Source organism: Aulonocara stuartgranti (assembly GCF_965226115.1).
Source record: "Aulonocara stuartgranti genome assembly, chromosome: 17".
In the NCBI taxonomy this organism is placed as follows: Eukaryota; Metazoa; Chordata; class Actinopteri; order Cichliformes; family Cichlidae; genus Aulonocara; species Aulonocara stuartgranti.
The window spans coordinates 32,389,502-32,409,059 of record NC_138953.1 but is presented as its reverse complement, the minus strand read 5'-3'; the positions used below and the strand labels follow the sequence as shown (position 1 = coordinate 32,409,059).

At 41.7% G+C, this 19,558-nt stretch overlaps 1 protein-coding gene across 5 annotated transcripts in view; it reads left to right on the top strand.

Annotated features, from left to right (window-relative positions):
* Positions 1-19,558, top strand: part of grm8a (glutamate receptor, metabotropic 8a) — a 323,575-nt gene that overhangs the window by 121,351 nt on the left and 182,666 nt on the right. The window lies entirely within an intron of this gene.

The following is a 19,558-nucleotide window of genomic DNA, read 5'->3' as shown; positions in this document are numbered from 1 at the left end:
TCTTTTTTGATCAAGATTCCAAATTACAGTTATTTACTTACATTTCCTGAACACAAAAACAGTTTTAGTGGTTGAGTGTTATGCTTGATTAATTTCTGAATTCACAAACGAGCCCAGTGCGCTGGCTCAAATTTGGGAATAAAAACATCAATTCAGTTTGTTGTTTGCCTAATAGATAATAGCATGATGTTTAGTTTTAAACAAGTTTTTTGACAAATTTCCAAAATATTTGCGCAGTTTAATAACTTTGTTAAGTACTGTGAATAAAATGTTCTCTGGGGTTTTCTATTAGAACTTTCTAAATTATTTGTTCTGCAAAAAGCAAAAGGTAAAGTGTAAAAATGATCTTGAAAATGTAGCTAGCTGACAAAGCACTGACTCACTCTAACTCTGTACAAGGACAAAAAACATCTATTAAAAACTATAAACATTCTTATTCAAGTTAATGATAGAACTCTGTGTTAATTATTTAACAGTTTTAAAAAAAAATGTTAACCTTCTATGGCAAGGTGTTGCTCTCAGGCAACAAACCACAATTCAAGTTATTACCTTGTCCCATTTTTAATTTTTAATTTTGGTATTTAAAAACACAAGACACGTCACTGTTCAGTAAAATGAAGAGTCAAAGAAGGTTTCACCTTTGACCTGGGGCACCTCAGTTTACATTTTTATACATTTTTAAACTGAAATAACGGTATTAAAAAATATGTACATGTGCAATATGTGAAGAAGTATAATTGGTTGCCTTAAAGACAGATTTTGATTTATTTACTAAATTAGCATTTTTTGGTTCATTGCCTCAGGCCTGCTTTATGAAGCGAGACCTCTTTTATTAGGCCACTAGTGCTAAAGTAGTGTTTCTAAACTCTGATACTTGGGACTGCTTGTTTTCGATTTTTGGCTGCTTCTCTGCTCCAAAAAACACTTGATTGAAATGATTATCTTGTTATCAGGCAGTTGTTGATGAGCGAGAAAGCGAGTAAGAGTGGATGTCAGAATCAGCTTAGAGGAACAGTAAAGAGGTCAGGTCAAATTTGTTGATTGCTATATTAACCGGAACCCCTAGGCTCACAGAAAGTAGCTCTGCAAAAGAAGGGTGACATATATTTTTTTGTCCTTCAGCCAATTTTCCTTATGTCTTAATATTTTTCTTTTGTGTGTTTTAACTATTTGTTCCGCTAAAAGCAAAACCTGGGCTGTAAAAGAATGGTTAAATGACACAACACAGAATGAAACTAACACCATATGAAGACAAAAAAGAAGAAGAAAGAAACTGTGACCAGCTTTCATATCCCTTATAGTGGTGATTGAACACTGTTATGCAAGTTAATGATGGAACTCTGGTATAGTATTAAATATTTAACTCTTTTAAAAATGTTAATTTAACTCCGAGTGTGCAGCTCTTAAAAGCCTGAAATAGTGTTGCAATCAACTGAGAATTAATTCACCTCTGGGCATTTTGCTGTCTTTCAGAAGAACATTGAGATTGATCATGAGCACAGTGCAATAAGATTGCATAAATCTGAATTACATTATTTATTTTTTGCACCTAACCTAACAATATTAGATCTGAAAAGCCAGGAGGAGTTCTGGGTCAGACCAGTCCTCATTTGCTTGTCTGATGATACAGTCGTGATGTTGTTGACAGGAGTTTCTATGCTGCTTCTATGGCCAATGCTAGCTTGTCTGCAATCAGCAGGTCTAATTGCATTAACAATACCATCGCAAGTTGTCACTGTCTTCACTTTATCAGCTCGATTCCATGCAGGGAAACAGATGACAGAGAAGAGAAACTGGTCTGACTAAAGATAACAGCAAAATAAAGAAGGGACTCTAACACTTAACTGAAATGGAAAAGTGCACATTAATGGTTTAATTAGTATTATTAGTGTTAGTACAATATAGCAAAAGTGTTCTGCAGACAAATGCAAAACTTTCTTGAACTAATGTGTTAAAGATGAAAACTCTTACCTCGCTAATGCATGTTGGCTTTAAGACTCTTTGGGTAGTTACTCCAGTATTGGGTTACACGTCACTTCAAGGCTGACAGCTCATCAAGAAATGTGACAAGTGCTGGAGCATAAATATGATTAACTGAGGGGGAGTGATTTAGACCCCTGACACGCTTTGCTGTATTGGTAAAAAGTTTTTTTTTTTTGAGGCAACCTAAATAACACACAGTCTGAGAGACACAAAAAGTAGGCTCCACTGAAAAGTTCATGCTTTATAAAAGGAAGACGCAGAGATCCACTGTGGTCTCGGGTGCAACTTGAGAATTACTGGCTTACAAAAGCAAAGTGGTACAGAGTTTCAGTGCAGGGCACAGTGGAGCAGAGCAACAAAAATGTGTGAAAGAGTACGGGAGATTTAAATGGAAGGTGAGAATGGCATGGGGACATGGGGAGAGGGACAAAGACGAGGAGGTGGGTTGGCATGTGAAGTTGCACTGCACACAAGAGCCTTTCAAGCTGCACAAAATCCTATAAAAAGAAACCTTAACATGGAAATACAAAGGCAACGAGGAAGAGAAACGCAGGCTGACAAACTCATTTCTGCACACGTGTTCACAAATAAGCGTATAACAGAGCGGTAATTTCTACAACTTCAGCTGCTTTAGGTTGTGGGGCACAAACTTTATTTTCTTTGCCCGAGTTTAAAGCGAAGTGATCAAAGTCCTGGGCTGACAGTCTGAATGGATAAAGATACAGGCTCTGGGTTTTGGATCTTCAAGGAGAGACAGAACAGGACATCTGCGGGGGTGTTAGGACAGAGGTGAAAATAAGTGAAGAGAGGAGCTGAGGTGGGGAGAGACGGTGGGGGAGCGAGGGAGTAGAGATGAAAAGGAGGCAGTGAGATGAGGTCGGGAATGATACCATGGCAGTGGTGGAGGGCTTGGACACCTTTGATTGCTGAAAGCCAGATGAGAGAGGAAAGTCACTTCTGCGCCGGCATTGTATAAAAGTGCCTTTTATTTTCTTTTTAATTGGCAGCTTGCAGCATTTGTGCCAAACCCTCATTCCTCTTATCTTTTTAAACTCTTGAACACTTCAAAATAGATGACAGAAGATTGTGTTGTTTATTTTCTGACGCTTTTTAAAAATAAGAAAAGAAAAAAATAAAGGTTTTGTGAGTGATTTTTCCTTTTTGTCTCCCCCAGATATGTCACAGTGCCCAGTTATGGCTAGCACGTCCTGGACTATTCGTTCCAGTATTTTCATCTTTCTGCAGCCACTGTTGCTTAAGTCATAATAGAGATTGACAGACCACGTGACTTTCGTGCATTGCATGCCGGGAACTCGTGGCAAAACAATCCAAGTACCGCATCAAATGCAAGCATTTGCAGCACCGCAAAATGTTCATTCTTCGGTTCCAATAAATTCTTGCTTTTTCTTTGCCCCCCAAAAAGGTATGTACAAAACGAAGGAGAACAATGCCGGTCCGTACAAAGACAGACTTGATGAAAAGTCAAAGAAAAGATACGAGGAAAAAAATCAAACCAGTGAAAGGGTTAGACCCTTACGAGCACACAGAGGGACAAAATACGTTAGCGTGCTGCCCAACTTTCACCACGCTCATATTTATAATTATACGGTTCTTGGAGTGAGTGCATACACTCATGGAGTTTAGTAAAAACAGGTCACTGCAACAAGCCCAGGTACAGTTTGGGTAGAGGACCTTGAAATGCACCGTGTAGAAAGTAAAGTCATGCGACCGGCTATTGCAGTTAATAATACAACAGCTTCTTGCCATTTTTTGTGTTTCTTTTTATCGCTGTATAACTGATTTCAATTGAAAGCCTGCGTGCGCTAGTACCTCTTGCTACGAGTTCCCAGAATTCTTTGCGGTTTTACCCCTGAATGACGTCACATTTTCAATCTCTATACGCAATAATTTTTTTTCCCAAGAGGACTTCCCCAGCAAAGATGCATGTTATATAGGTGATATATTACAAACCACAATAATTAAAAAACCCTACAACACTAGTGTATGTTGTTGTTGGTCTTCCTTAGTAAAACTGGAACTCTTGCATAGTAAATGAAAATGCCCGCAAATATTAATCAAACAGTTGTTTGGAGCCCAAGTGAGGTGACATTAAATCTGTAGTGTCTCCCCCTTCTGTCATTGAGAGAAATTGCACAAACACTGTCTCACATGGCAACCTGTAGACAACCTCCAGGCTGAAAAATGACGATTGTGTCGGAAAGTGCATTTCCAAAAAGAGCCACTTATATAGCTGTAATATTATTTCTGCTTTGTGAGACCAGTATGAGGTGTTTTTCCTGTTCTTTACTATTATTTTTAATAACTTATCAAATAAAATTGGTTTAAAGCTTAAAGTTTGTGTTATTGGTGTTGTGGCTGATGTAGACACAGACACAGGTGGCTTTGAATCTGCTAAGCCTACACTCAGCTCACTAAACTGGACTACTTGATCATCTCGTTAACTTTTGGATGAATTTTCATGGCATTCTCTGTCAATTTTGGTGTGTGGAATTCTACCATTTTATTTTATTTTGTGGAAATGAAAAAAAAAATACCTTTCCACATTGCACTACACAAAATGTTTGAATGTTTTTGTGTTCACATCCATTTCATTTCTAGCCTATAGCACAAGTGACCAAAGGTGCTTTACAGACAGGTACATTTACATTCTAGATCTCCAAAAAACCCAGTTTGAAAATACATGAAAATCGGAAAGGTGTGTTTTGTTGTATTAATTCTTTATTATGGAAAATAAAAACCACAGACGTATCCTTTAATAAGCTGCCTTTATCGGTATTAGTTGTCATTGTTCTGGGTCCTTTGACCCAGCCTTTTGAGTTATGTTGTTGTTTTTTTTGTGTGTGCTGTAATATTTGGTTTTTCTATTTTTTGAGTATGGAGTTCTCTTTATTGTTTAGTTATATTTCTGATTCTCTGTTGTTCTGCGAAACTATCTTGTCTCCCCTTCCTGTGTGTCATTCCATGTCTTCCCTTTCGGTCATGTTTATTCCATGCTCATCATTACTCTCTCTCATCTACATTTCCTCCTGTGTCAAGCTGATGTGTCAGTCTATGTCACTGTTTCCTCTTTTATTTTGATAGTCTCGTGGTCCATGTTCAGTGTGTTTCGTTTTGCTTCCCTTGTGGCGTCACTTTCATTTGTTTCAGCTGTGTTCGTAATGTGATTCCAGTCCCCTCGTCTCCTATCTGTGCATGTGAGTTTCTGTCATTCGTTGCTGGGTCATCTCTTGTCTTACGTCATGTTTCCTAGCATCCAAGTTTCCTGGTTATACCGTGTTCAGGTTTTTAACATGTTCATTTGATGTTCTTTGTCCATTAAGTTTATCATTTAGTTCCTTCCAGTTTAGTCCTAGTGAAGTTTTACTTTATTATCTACCTGCCTTTGTTGTTACCTTCTCCCTGCCTAATAAATGGCTCGCATTTTGTTGAACTCCCTGCCTCAAGTGTCTGAATTTGGGTCCACTAACAGAAATACTGCTGCAGACCTTTGACAGTTAGTATTGGAAATACTGGTCCTGTATTTACTTGGTATCAGATTGATAAAATTTGCAGTATGTCACAGCACTACTGAAGTAAGAGAAACTTTTCTAAAGTGCTTCTAAAGTTTTCTTTCCTAGGTTACAACTTGTTACTGGGGGCTACTCAGTCCCCATTCAATTCAGTTCAATTTTATTTATATAGCACCAAATCACAACAGTCGCCTCAAGGTGCTTGAGGTTTAAGGTATCCCCATTGCTACGGTTGACCCAATTTTTCAACTCAAGCAAATGATTGCTGGTTTATATAAAATGCAACATGACTAGAGAACAACAAAATAAGTGAAGGTAAAGCAGGAAAGATATAAAAAAAATAACTTTCACTTTTTTCTCTTCTGTTAAGAGTTTAGGTTTATTGGAGAAACTATGGAATTGAAGAAAAGCAAAGAAATGTGCAAGAAGAAAATGGAGTTTAGGGAGAGGAGAAGGTGAGGGGGAAAATGAGCAGTGGACTCAATCATCAGAAGAAGAAAAAGGACGCGTGGAGAGAAAATATAAGTTATAGAGTGACTATTCAAAATCCCCGTGGAAAGATGGATAGAACCATAACAGAATGAAAAACGGTGGACAAAAGAATGTGTCTAAGCTGAATACAGTAAGCCAATTGATGGCTGACTGAAAGTATTTCTCTGATGGTGAAGGCTTTGTGGAGGGAATAGGAACCAGTGTTGAGTAGTTAGGCTCACGGAAAGCCTTTAAGAAAGAACTGGTCCCAGTGTCAACTTCCTAAAATTTCCAGTCTATTTTCTGCATTGCCTTAAAGAGAGCCAGTCAACTTCTTATTCTCATAAAATATAATATCATTTGCAGTGTTTTCCAGAAAGTTTGAAAAACACTTCCACAAATTTGCTTGTCACTAAAGTTTGTACTTTGGTGTTATTTTTTTCTGCTTATGCTAAACCAGTGGATCTATAACTAATGAGCCAGATTTTAACTTTAACTCCTGCCTTCCCCCACTATATTTCAGTGTTATTTGTTCCTTGGGATTCAGAGATGATTTTGCTTATTTACAACAAATGAAACTAGATTGTTTTCTCCACGGAAGCAGTTGATTAAGGAGGTTTTGCTAGCATTGCATATCTGTCATTACTGTTCCCGAGTTTCTTCTTGTTTTACTGTTCCATTCATCATTTAATTTTCAGCTTCATGCTGTCTCTGTCTCTTTCCTCCTTTCTCCACTCACCCCTTTCTTTTCATCCCCTTCATCCCCACAGATATTTCATATTGATCTGTCACCACTCTGCATTACCATTCTCTCCATTTATCATCCCTCCTTATCTCTCTGTCTTCACATCCATTCATTGTTTTCTCACTCGTTCTTCCTTCTTTTCCTTGTGCCCCTTTTTACTCCAACCTACCGATTACTATCATTCATCCACCCCCTCCTTATTAGTTCCCATCCTCTTCCCCTCCTCTATCCCTCCCCCCTCCTTCCACCTATCCCATTATATTAATAGGTTGTTCAAAGTGTGTGATTTCAGCAGTAGCTCTTTCTATTAGGCAGCACTGCATTAGTGCATTAAGTCTGTGTGCACACAGCTGCCTGTTTCTCAGATGGACACATTAACAACATAATGGCAAACTGCCAGCTGCATTCATATTCTCTTGTGTGAACACGTGTGCATGCACACGCATAGTCTAGTTCAATATTCAAACAATCCCATGCAAGGTAACTACACCGTGCACTCCCGTGCGGTGCACATACTTCACTACATCTTCCGCATACACCACTAAATGCACAAAGGGAATGTTAGGTCTGCGCTTCGCAGGCCCCGCTGGTTTAGAGACTTATTCCCGTGAACAAAGCAAGACAGAACTCAATCCATTTTAACTTGCAAGGGGAGCCGATTGGACCAGGGTCTTGAAGCTGCAAGCTCCTCACCTGATCCCAGACAACTCCAAACTCTGGCCCCCTCACGCAGCTCTTTTATTAACTCAGTGGTCACACAAATATCTCTTTAATCATGCGACAGATAAAACACTCACATGTGAACATGTGTCATGTGTGTCTGCAACAGTGAACATGTGATGCGTGTGTGTCTATGAGCATGTGATGTGATCAGTGATATGTGTATGTGTGTCTGTGTAGGAAACAGAAGTCAGCATTCATCCTAAAGATGTAATCACTCTGCTAAAGATCTAATCATCGTGCACAATGACAATCATATTGATCCACAATTCTCTAACAGGAAACTATAAGAATTGATATTCACCGAGTCACTCGAGTACATTATGTGCATGCTAATGCAGTGAGCGATGAGTCACTCTGAGTTTATTAAAGTGACAACACAAAAATTTCATTCAGGTGAAACAGTGAGTGAAGTCGGTTGATTTTTGTTTCGTGATATGTCATGTCTTGTACCAAAAAACAAAAACTCTTCAAGGTCACCTAAGATATGATTAAGGCAAAGTTTTTGCTTTTGTTGTGCAAAAATAAAAAATCAAAAAAAAAATCAAAAGAGAGATAGAGGGAGAGAGAGCAAACATCTGTGTGCTCATGTAAAGGTTTGTGAAGCAGTATGCGTGTAAAAAGTTTGTCGGGGGAGGTGGATTGGAAGACACAGGGGGGCATCCGGAAATGGAATTGCTTCCTCTCAGCAGGTGTGAGCATGTGCGAGTGCCAGAGCCTTCTTCCCCCTAAAAATAAAATGATACTCCTTCCCTCGAGACCATATGGTACAGATAACAAGCTGGTCCTTCAGCCCTCTTCCCTGTGCTCTCCCCGGTGGGATGAAAGAACCGTCCATCTTGGGAGACTTCTTTTATTGGTGTAAGTTTAGGAAAAGTAAAACTTAGTTATATCTCTTCCTCTTAACCTTGTCTTTAAAGGCATAGCAGGGGAGCTTATTTCCCATAATGCTGCAGCTGTTTGTCTGCTGTACACCTGTTACTGCGTGAGCACGCTCACCCGGCATTTCAGCGCAATTACTTTGTGTGATTGAACTTGCATCACGAAATGACTCTTGCTGACCAACTTCCGGATCAATTAAGTTATCCAAGAGCGAATTTGATAAGTGCTTATTTACACCGACATAATCAATTCCTCTTTCATTATAATTTGCTCTTTTTAGCGAGCACCTGCTACTCGACTCAGTCTTTGATTTGATTAAAACTACTTTATAGCCAAGAAATGTACACTGAACAGACCAACTGACCATTTTTATTCCTAATTTATAGTGACAGTGACTATTTTTTTTAGCAAACTGATCGCAATTACTCTTGCAAATGTTTCTCATTTATTTTACATCAGTTTTCTGCCATTTAAATTTGTCGCACTATATATAAGCGGCACAGTCACTATTTAAAATAGCTGCTTTCTATTTGACTGTGTTAACCTGCTGCTGAGCCCACAACAATAGCCATTTAGTGATGCTTGGAAGAACAAGAAATAGATGAGTGGAGTGTCTCGCCATCTGCTGCTCTGTTGTTTGTATCCTGAAACAAATGCTGAAATGTCAGAAAGCATTTGCGCCTTTTGCTATTCTATGAATGCGCTGGGACTGTTGTGGCAGCATGCTGTTAGATTCACAAAATTAGAATCCGTTTAATCAGCACTACAATAAACATCCAGAGTTTTATCTTATCAACCAACAGGTGAAACAAGAAACAGGGAGGGCTGCTTATATTTTACAGGTGTTCTGCATGCTGTACAGTGTAATGTACGCGTGTTCAGGAGGTGGGATGAGATTATCCTGAAATGCTGGTCTTCGGGTCTCTATGCGATAATAATCAAAAAGCTGCACATAATTTCTGGCTCCTGCTTGTAATAAAAACCCCAATTTTTTTCTGGAAGGTCAGATACGTTAACCTCCATTATGATCTTTAACAAGTATCTATTCATCACTGAGTCATTACATTTTTTTGGCACAGAAAAGACGTCATCAGCAAAAAGTTTCTCCGACAGCTGCAGTTCTATTGGAATTATGTCAGAGGCATTGATTCTAGTTTTCAGTTGTGTGACTGTGTATTTCAATCCAAGTCGGCCCAAAAATGTGTATGCAATATTTCTTGTAATGGTTCTTTATATTTATATATTTCTTTTTGCAAATTTGCACACTGAACATGACGAATGATGGTGTAGACAAAACGGGGAAAAGGGGACTTCTGAAATATTGCTAGTAATCCTAAAACCCAAACATTATTGATAGCATCTCATTGTGTTTTGCTCTCTATGTTCGTCTTTTATGTATTAGACACCCTTGTTTATGGTACATACAAGTCATTTGTTTGTGTGTAGCAAATGTCATCATTCTTAAAGGATGAAGATTAAGATGATGAAGGATGGGAAGGTTGTAAGATGCACACATTTAAGCAACTAAAACAAAGCGGACTGATTAATAACTAAATGTGCTAATGAAGTCTTGTATTAATGCCTTGAGCTGAACATTTTGGCCATCACAGTGTAAAAATTACAAGTGAGACATGGATCTGACTGTGGAGATGATTAAACCTGGACGTTCATATGCATGTCATACATAGCTGTAACTACACAGAAGGTCACTGAGGTCTTGACCTCCGTAACTTCTGTCCAAACAAGCTGGTAAAAAAAATAACATGTGACCTAGATGCTTTTACTTTGAAAAGATTAAGGCACTAAGGGAATTCTATGACGTTATCGTCCGCCCTACAGTGCTTCTGACTGGTTATGTGTAGGGGGTTAGGTTGATGTGTGAGTCATGAGGAATAATAATTGGATGGTTTAGGCACGAGAAGTGGATCGGCGGCACAGAAGGGCCTGACGCATTAAGTAACGTTTCCCCCCCTTGTGTTATTTTAATTTCAATTGGATTAGTAATTCTGAATTTTGCTAATTTGTTTTATTTTATTGTTTTTAGAAAACACATCACTCATCCTTTATGTAAAAACAGGGAAAGATGCATAAACTGAAGCTTTTTACAGTTTTCAAAATTTACAGTTCTGATTGCAGGGCAGCTGAAGGAGCCTTTTCTACTGGTTACTGAGTCCAGCTGCTACACAGAAAATATGATTGATTGAGAAGAAAAAATCCCAAACTTAACTCATTTCTAAAGCCTACTTAGGCCATTGCAATCACATGTTTTCCCTAAAATATACTTTGCTTTATCTTTGTTTTCCAACTCCGGTGAGAACCATCCACATCCACACCCACACCACAATGCACAATCACTTAATTAACCCAACAAGCATGTCTTTGAACTGTGGAAGTAACACCACCTCACCTCTGTGTGTCCTGCTTGTCTTCCTATTACAGCTTACCGCCAAGACCCCAAGCTAGATAAGTAGTTAAGGAAATGGATGGATGGGCTGATGAACATTGTGTTGTGTTCAACAAGCCTTGAATGTAGTGATCGGGAATAGAAAGCAATTAGAAAAGTGTTTACTGGGTTCGTAGATCAAGTGGGAAGAAGGTTTATTTACTCACACTTCTGGCAGTTTTTGCAGCCAGATGAGTCGCCTCTTAATGGACATTAGATCGAATGCAGATTTAACTCACCTCTGCACTAGCTTCACTTTCCAAGTCAGATATTACAGTCATTGATATATATATGTGTGTGTGTGTGTGTGTGTGTGTGTGTGTGTGTGTGTGTGTGTGTGTGTGTGTGTATATATAACAACACCCAGCACGCCCCTGCGGGCGGTTTATCCTTCAAGCTCGGGTCCTCTACCAGAGGCCTGGGAGCTTGAGGGTCCTGCGCAGTATCTTAGCTGTTCCCAGGACTGCGCTCTTCTGGACAGAGATCTCCGATGTTGTTCCCGGGATCTGCTGGAGCCACTCGCCTAGCTTGGGAGTCACCGCACCTAGTGCTCCGATTACCACGGGGACCACCGTTACCTTCACCCTCCACATCCTCTCGAGCTCTTCTCTGAGCCCTTGGTATTTCTCCAGCTTCTCGTGTTCCTTCTTCCTGATATTGCTGTCATTCGGAACCGCTACATCGATCACTACGGCCGTCTTCTTCTGTTTGTCTACCACCACTATGTCCGGTTGGTTAGCCACCACCATTTTGTCCGTCTGTATCTGGAAGTCCCACAGGATCTTAGCTCGGTCATTCTCCGCCACCCTTGGGGGCATCTCCCATTTTGACCTCGGGACTTCCAGGTTATACTCCGCACAGATGTTCCTGTACACTATGCCGGCCACTTGGTTATGGCGTTCCATGTATGCCTTGCCTGCTAGCATCTTGCACCCTGCTGTTATGTGCTGGATTGTCTCTGGGGCATCTTTACACAGCCTGCACCTGGGGTCTTGCCTGGTGTGATAGACCCCAGCCTCTATGGATCTTGTGCTCAGAGCTTGTTCTTGTGCTGCCATGATTAGTGCCTCTGTGCTGTCTTTCAGTCCAGCTTTGTCCAGCCACTGGTAGGATTTCTGGATATCAGCCACCTCCTCTATCTGCCGGTGGTACATACCATGCAGGGGCCTGTCCTTCCATGATGGTTCCTCGTCTCCCTCCTCTTTCTTGGGTTTCTGCTGCCTGAGGTATTCACTGAGCACTCGGTCAGTTGGGAGCGCAGCTGGATAGCGTAGTGGTTAGACTACACGCCTTTGGAGCAGAGGGTCGCAAGTTCGATTCCTGCCTGGGGCGTCTGTATCCAGTAAGGGTCCTAAGGCTAGACCCCCTATGCTAAGTAAGCCTACCGCAGACATGAGCGAGACAGATAAATATGAAGGCATGCCGGCTCGGACGTCGCCCGGATCAACAAGGTCCGCGTCAGGTGTTGAGGAACCAGGGCACCCTGACGAAAAGTGGGCTACTGGAACAAGAAGGCATCGGTGGGCAAGGGACGAAAACAGGGCGTTGTTGGAATGCTACTACGCAAGTAACCCCGGCGGAAGGGGCTACATGAATAGGATGAGGGACCTATATATATATATATATATATATATATATATATATATATATATATATATCCTTATTCCAGACTGAAATTGCAACATTAAAATACATGAATGGTGGAGATTGAAATGAATGATGTTAAGGAGTGTTTTTGAAATGGAGGAGACTTCAAATGTAAGATATAATTATATATATTTTTTCCCTCCCATAATAATGATGATTTCTTTTAAAAAAAAATCTTTTGATGCACGAGGTCTTGAATCTCAATTTCTTCCCATTTTTGGCTCTATTTTTCAGCATATAGGCCAGAGATCAGATCAGTAGTGGTCTCACACATTCCCCTTTTGATGCTGATACATAATGTATTAATGACTGACTCAAGAGGCTGCCTGCTGAGCTGCTGATGATCCACTTGTGAGCGGTTAGAAGCTAAATTAAAACACAGCCATGCATGGTTTTTCATACTGTAAAATCCAAGAAACGCAATGTACTCCTGTCAGTCACAACTGAAGTGCCATGTATGCTTGAGCCATGTGTGGGCACACACTGAACTGATTTTTTTTCTACTCCTGCAAGGGAAATTTGTCATTTTTGTCTTGTGTCAGAAGAAAAAGTCCTCGCGTCAAACACTTAATCAAAACTTATTTCATAATCCGAAATCTGATCAAATGATTTTTAAACACTTTCTAGCCTCTAATTTGCTGCTAAGCTGTTTTTCATTAAACAAATTTAAAATGCTTTCCGTGCAGGTCTGTTGGCATACTGCATGATGTATGAGGCTCATTTACAAGTGCAACAATGGGAATATACTGTAAGCCCAATGGGTTTGATGCCGGGGAATACCTTTTTGAAGCTCAGATTTGCTCTGATTAATAATTCTGTAACACTGGCAGGTATGCACATTTTTTTTCTGCGTATATTTGTGTGTGTGTATGTGTCCTTTTGCCTGTGTTTTTGAACTGAAAACAAATGGAGACTGAAATGTTAAGTTTAACTTTGCATATTTTTAGGAATTTGTCACATTTGGTGCTACAGTTGCACAGTGTGAGCCAGGAACACATACAGGGACGCATACAGGAACGCTGAGAGAGAATGCTGGCAGGTGTCAAGCGCTCATGTTGGCACATGCACTGCCTCCACACATACGCACACATAAAAGCACCATCAAGCAGGAAACTCACAATGAAGCACTGTTGGATGGCGCTTTTGTGTAACTGCATGGAGAGACAAAACAGAGAGGGGAAGCTGCAGGTGGCTGGCTTGCATCAAGTAGTCTTGTGCCTTCCTCCTGCGTGTTTGTGTGGGTGTATTTGTGTGCGCTACTGGACACGAGGTTTTGGTTGCTGAAGAGATGCAGCTGTTGGAGGAATACATTATTCAAATAGTGTGCATGAGCAGAGGGGCATATTTGAGAGCGAGTGGGCTAAGTCCTAGCAAGGCAAGTAAAAGAGGCAACATTAGGAGATCTAAGCACTGTCTGTAGTTTAAACCTAATGTGCGTGCTGGGGCAGATGTAAAACGGTGTACTAAAACAGGGACATGGAACATCAGGCACAGCATGTTTTTATCCTTTCAATCAATCTGTAGTTTAAACCTGTCATGCTTTAAATTGTTTGGACACATGAGGGGGGGTGGACAGTGAAACCTGTCCTCACAAAAGTTGCCTAAAAAAGGTTACAGTTTGATTTCATTATAATTGGGCAACAATGAAGGAATCAATGCCCATGTTGATTTTCTTGCATGGAGCAATGATAGATGCTCTATAATGAACAAAATAAGAAGGTTGTCTTCTAAACTGTCATAAGTGAATACTTGAGTGTTTGTCATCTATTGAAGTCAAAAACCAAATGTGCTGCTACTTTAAGCAGCGCACTTAAACGACTTTGCTTTGCAAGTGTTTCCTGATGCAATTGTCAGGGTTTTTTCTACCAGTGTTTTTAAAAGAGTCATTAAAATTGTTTGGAAAGCTTTGCGCGCCAGTGTCTCATCAGAAAGACAAAATAAAAAGAGGATGCACTCAGTGCAGCTTTATCTGTCAAAATACCCACATTGAAAAGTGTTTGATGATAGTTAAAGATCTGATAAAGAGAAAACTTTTTTTACTCTTTTGTGCCATTATTGACTGCTGTTTCCTCTCTTGTCCTGTCTCCCCGTGCTCTCTTTTTTTACCGCGTGGGTGTAACAGGCTTATAGGGTATAGTTGTTACCCTGCAGACCAGGTAGGCAGCGTGGACACCCAACTTTGTAAATTTGATCACTTGTGATCTCGACCTAGGGTTGCCAACTTTTTAACTATGAAATAAGGGACACCCTAGCATATCAGAAGCCCATGCAGCCAGTTGGGCATAGTTTAAATATGCATAAAATTTTGGTATTCAGTTTAATCAATACCTCATCTAAAACGATAATGAAAAATACAGTAAATGATAGCTGCAATCACTATTTACTTAAAAAAAATTCCTTTAAAAATAAGCAAAAAAGAAATAAAAATCAATATTCAAAATACTGTAAATACGGGCTTCCATTACCCAGTTTAGTAGCTCTTTATTTTTATGAATCGGGCCGTCACTGACGACTGTGAGTGGACACAAGCATTGGTCTGATACAACTGCAGTCAAATCAGATTTTGTATTTATAAGAGTGCCATCTGTTGGTCAGAAAGCAAAATTGTCGGTAATAGTGAATATACGGAATATTTAAGGTAGAATAAGGGACAAACCAATTTTGCTCATTATATGGGATGTCCTGGCTAAAACGGGACAGTTAGCAACCCTGTCTCAATCACAAGGTCACAGGTCAAGTTTTCTGAAAATCTTGTGAATACTATCATTTTGAATCCCTGAGATTACTTAATATAATAAAAAGATGTGGGAAAAGGTTCTGTAAGGTCTGTTTTTTGTGAACTTTTCTTTAATTGTTTGTTTACCTGAACACCTGTGGGGAAAGTCTTTATCATTAGAAAAAGCTGCAAAACTTGAAAACTTTAAATCCGCCCAGAATTTACACCCTCATTCACATTTTCTAAAGCCATCCAGTGGGCCTGACTGAAGTCTTTGCCAGGCCCATTCTGTATTTAGTATTTATTTATTTATTGTCATTGTCAAGAACAATGAAATTGCGTTTGGGGCTTCCATACAACCCCAAAAAAAGAAGAAAATAATAAATACCCCTTAAAACCCAAGTGTACATATTTAACCCAGTGTGACTCCAATGCAATAAGACAATCCTTAGCAATAATGTTCGTAGAAATTCAGACAAAGACCTGAGAAACATGACAAAATACAACAATGCAACCCATTCAATATTATTGTACTGTGAGATATGATATCAGATATGATAGTTATCTATTTAAGAAAGAGGGGGGGGGGGCAGGAGGGGGAAGAGAATAAAGATATGATGCACCAATGCAGACCAGTTCATTGCTATTAAGAAGTTGGATATGGTTATTGTCCGTGAGAGGGGGGCAGAGAGTTCAGGAGCCTCACAGCCTGTGGATACAGGCTGTTGGCCAGTCTGGATGTTCTGGCCTGTATAGACCTGTACCTTCTCCCTGAGGGCAGCAGATGGAAAAGGTGGCGCGCAGGGTGATGTTGGTCCCGCAGGATACTGTGCACCCTCCTCAGACAGCGAGTGGGGAAGATATTACTGATCTCTGGCAGACTTGTTCCAATAATTCTGCCAGCTTCCTTCACCACCCGCTGGAGTGCTTGCTGATCGGCCTTGGTGCAGCTGGGGAACCACACTAGAAATCCATACGTCAGAACGCTGCTGATGGCACAGTTGTAGAAGTTCAACATCAGAGATCTGGGAATGTGTGCGCTCCGCAGTCTCCTCAGGTAGTAGAGGCGCTGTTGGGCCTTCCGTACAACTGAGGTGATATGGTTGCCCCAGGACAGGTCCTCGGTCACAGTTACCCCCAAGAATTTAAAACTGCTCACCCTCTCCACCGCCTCACTGCCAATGAAGAGAGGCAGATGGTTGTTATGACCCCTCTTCCGGAAATCTACAATGATCTCCTTGGTCTTTTTGGTGTTTAAGACCAAGTTATTGTCGTGGCACCATGACTCTAGTTGTTGCACCTCTGTCCTATAGTTTGTCTCATCATTGTTGGATATAAGTCCGAGCACTGTAGTGTCATCTGCAAACTTAACAATGAGATTGGACGCGCAGGAGGAAATACAGTCATGGGTGAAGAGAGTGTATAGCAGAGGGCTCAGAACACACCCCTGAGGGGCACCGGTGTTGACCACAAGGGTGGAAGAGGTGTTCTTACCCACTCTGACACTCTGTCTACGGTTAGTCAGGAAGTCCACAATCCAGTTGCACAGAAAGGAGTTATGTCCCAGTTGGTGGAGTTTGGGACGTAGTTTGTATGGCTGGATGGTATTAAAAGCCGAGCTGTAGTCTACAAAGAGGAGCCGTGCATAGGTATTCCTGTGTTCCAAGTGCTTCAGTAATGTGTGCAGCACTGTGGCGATCGCATCCTCGGTTGACCGGTTCTCCCTGTATGCAAACTGGTGCGAGTCCAGGGATGGTGGAAAAGCAGCTCTGATGTGTTTAATGACCAGTCTCTCCAGGCATTTGGCGGGAATGGGGGTGAGTGCCACAGGTCTGAAATCGTTCAGACATGTGACATTTGACTGTTTTGGGATGGGAACGATGGTTGCTGCTTTGAAACAGGATGGTACCAGTGAACAGGACAACGAGGTGTTATATATAGAGGTGAAGACGTCCGCCAGGTCCGCAGCACAGTCTTTTAGCACCCGGCCCAGCACTCCATCCGGCCCGGCCGCCTTCCTGGTGTTAATGCTCCGGAACACACGCCTCAGCTCATGAGTGCTCAGGACCGGAGCAGGGTCGGTTGAGGGGAGAGGGGACAGGACAGGGTCGGTGTTCTCCCTGTCAAAACGGGCATAAAAGAGATTTAGATCCTCAGCCAGAGTAGAACTGTCGGCTGAGGGTGATGGTGTTCTTCTTTTGTAGTCCGTGATAGCCCTGATGCCCTCCCAGACCTGCCTTGGGTTTGTGTTGTTCTCAAACCTGGCCTCGATACGCCTCCTGTGCTGCTGCTTGGCAGTCTTGATGCCTCTTCTCAGGTTGGCCCTGGCAGCACTGTATGCCTCCTGGTCCCCGGATTTGAAAGCGTTGTTCCTTGTTCGAATAAGTTGTTGAACTCCGTGTGTCATCCAGGGTGGATTATTAGGGAACACACGGAATCGTTTCCAAGTTGTTACATTGTCCACACAGAAACAGATGTAGTCCAAGACAGTGGAGGTGTAACTGTCCAATGCGACACGATTGTCAGTGTCCTGCACCTTGAATACATCCCAGTCTGTGCAGTGGAAACAGTCCTGAAGCATCGGAATAGCATCCTGCGGCCATGTTCTCACGGTTTTGGTTGTAATCCCAGTGCTCTTGATCTTTTGTGTGTATATTGGGTGTAGCAGAAGGGAGAGATGGTCTGACAGACCCAGGTGGGGATAAGCCTGGGCTCTGTACGCATTCGCCATGTTGGTGTACACCTGGTCCAACGTTCTATCTCCTCTGGTAGCACACTTCACATTACGGTGGAAATTGTGAAGTACAGATTTCAGGTCCGCGTGGTTAAAATCCCCAGCCGCAATAAAGACACTGTCCGGGTGTGCTACCAGGCTGTTATTGATGCTGCTGCTCAATTGTGCTAACGCTAGCTTAGCATTAGCATCTGGTGGAATGTAAACAGCGCAGATGTAAACGGCAGAAAATTCCCGAGGGAGATAGAATGGACGGCACTTTAACACCAACAGTTCTACCTCTGTACTGCACAGTTTTTCCGTTACCGTGACGTTCATGCACCAAAGGTTGTTAATATAGATGCACAGCCCCCCGCCAGTCTTCTTACCCGAGTCCGCAGACCTGTCGGCTCGATAGGCGGTGCGGCCTGCTAGATCGATAGCCGCATCGGGAATGGCGCTGTCCAGCCAGGTTTCAGTGAAAATCATGCACGAACAGTTATTAAAAGTCCGTCGAGTGGCGATCTGCAGTCGTATTTCATCCAGTTTGTAATGGATTGAACGGGCGTTGGAGAGGAATATGATCGGGAGTGGTGGTTTAAACGGACTAGTCTTTAGCCGTGCCCACAGGCCTCCCCGCTTGCCTCTCTTCTGCCTCCGCTCGCAACGTCTCCTCCTGCGGCTTGCTGTTGCGGGTAGCCCCGGGGGTTGCTTAACGATCTCCGGGGGGATGAGATACTCGGATGTTAGTTGAAGATCTCCACGGCTTAGTTGTAGTAGATCATCTCTGTTGTATTGAAGTAACCCCAGACTGTGTGAAATAATACACAGTACCACCAAAAGTGCAAAAGTGTAGGAGCTCCGGGCCGCTGCGTCTGTGCGCGCCGCCATCTTGGTTGCAGTGATCAGTGATCTGGCCCTCATACCTTATGTTTGGCACCCCTGCCTTCAGGGGACGGTTGTTGTGTATTTGTTCTATATAAATAAAGCTGAATTGAATTGAATTAAACTTTGTATGTGTGTCTGTGTGTGTGTGTATGAGACAGAGACATGCGTGCTTGTGTGTATGGTTTTTGTTCAGGAAAATCCAAGTCCACTGAGGACAGACAGCGTTTTTGTGTGTGTGTCTGTGTAAGTTTGTGTTGGTTCCCTGTGATATAGCGAAGTAAAGCTGTGTGTTTTCATGTGAGAAGGAAAGTGATGATGTATTGACAGAGATATATTAAAGGCTGCAGCCTCGGGTCCCTGGCCTCCAGCCCTCTGGCCTTCCTCTCCTGTCTGATATTAGCAGTGGGGGTGTATTTAAAACTGTGTGCGCACACCTACACACATGTTACCCAAGTAAAACTTACATCATGTGTCCTCCAGCCAATCCTCTGAATCCTCTCCCAGCAGCAGGCGCACATTCATCACTTTAGTTTTAAACCTTTATAACCAAAGTGCCGTCCTTAATAAGATTTCTCTTAAAAATTTAAATGAACTGAGGTGATGGGTTGGCATTACAGCTTTTGCCTCTCGGCACAGCAGAGTTCCCCGTGTCTCTGCTTTATTCGTTGTCATGCTGATAATTTAAGAACTGGTTGCAAAGGCTGGGTTTTCACTTCCATTCTGTGCTATTACTACATGCAAATTTTCTCACTTGGTAATACCGTGAACAGAAAGTCTGACTCAGAAATATAAGTGCATATTTTTAGGGCCTCAGTTACCT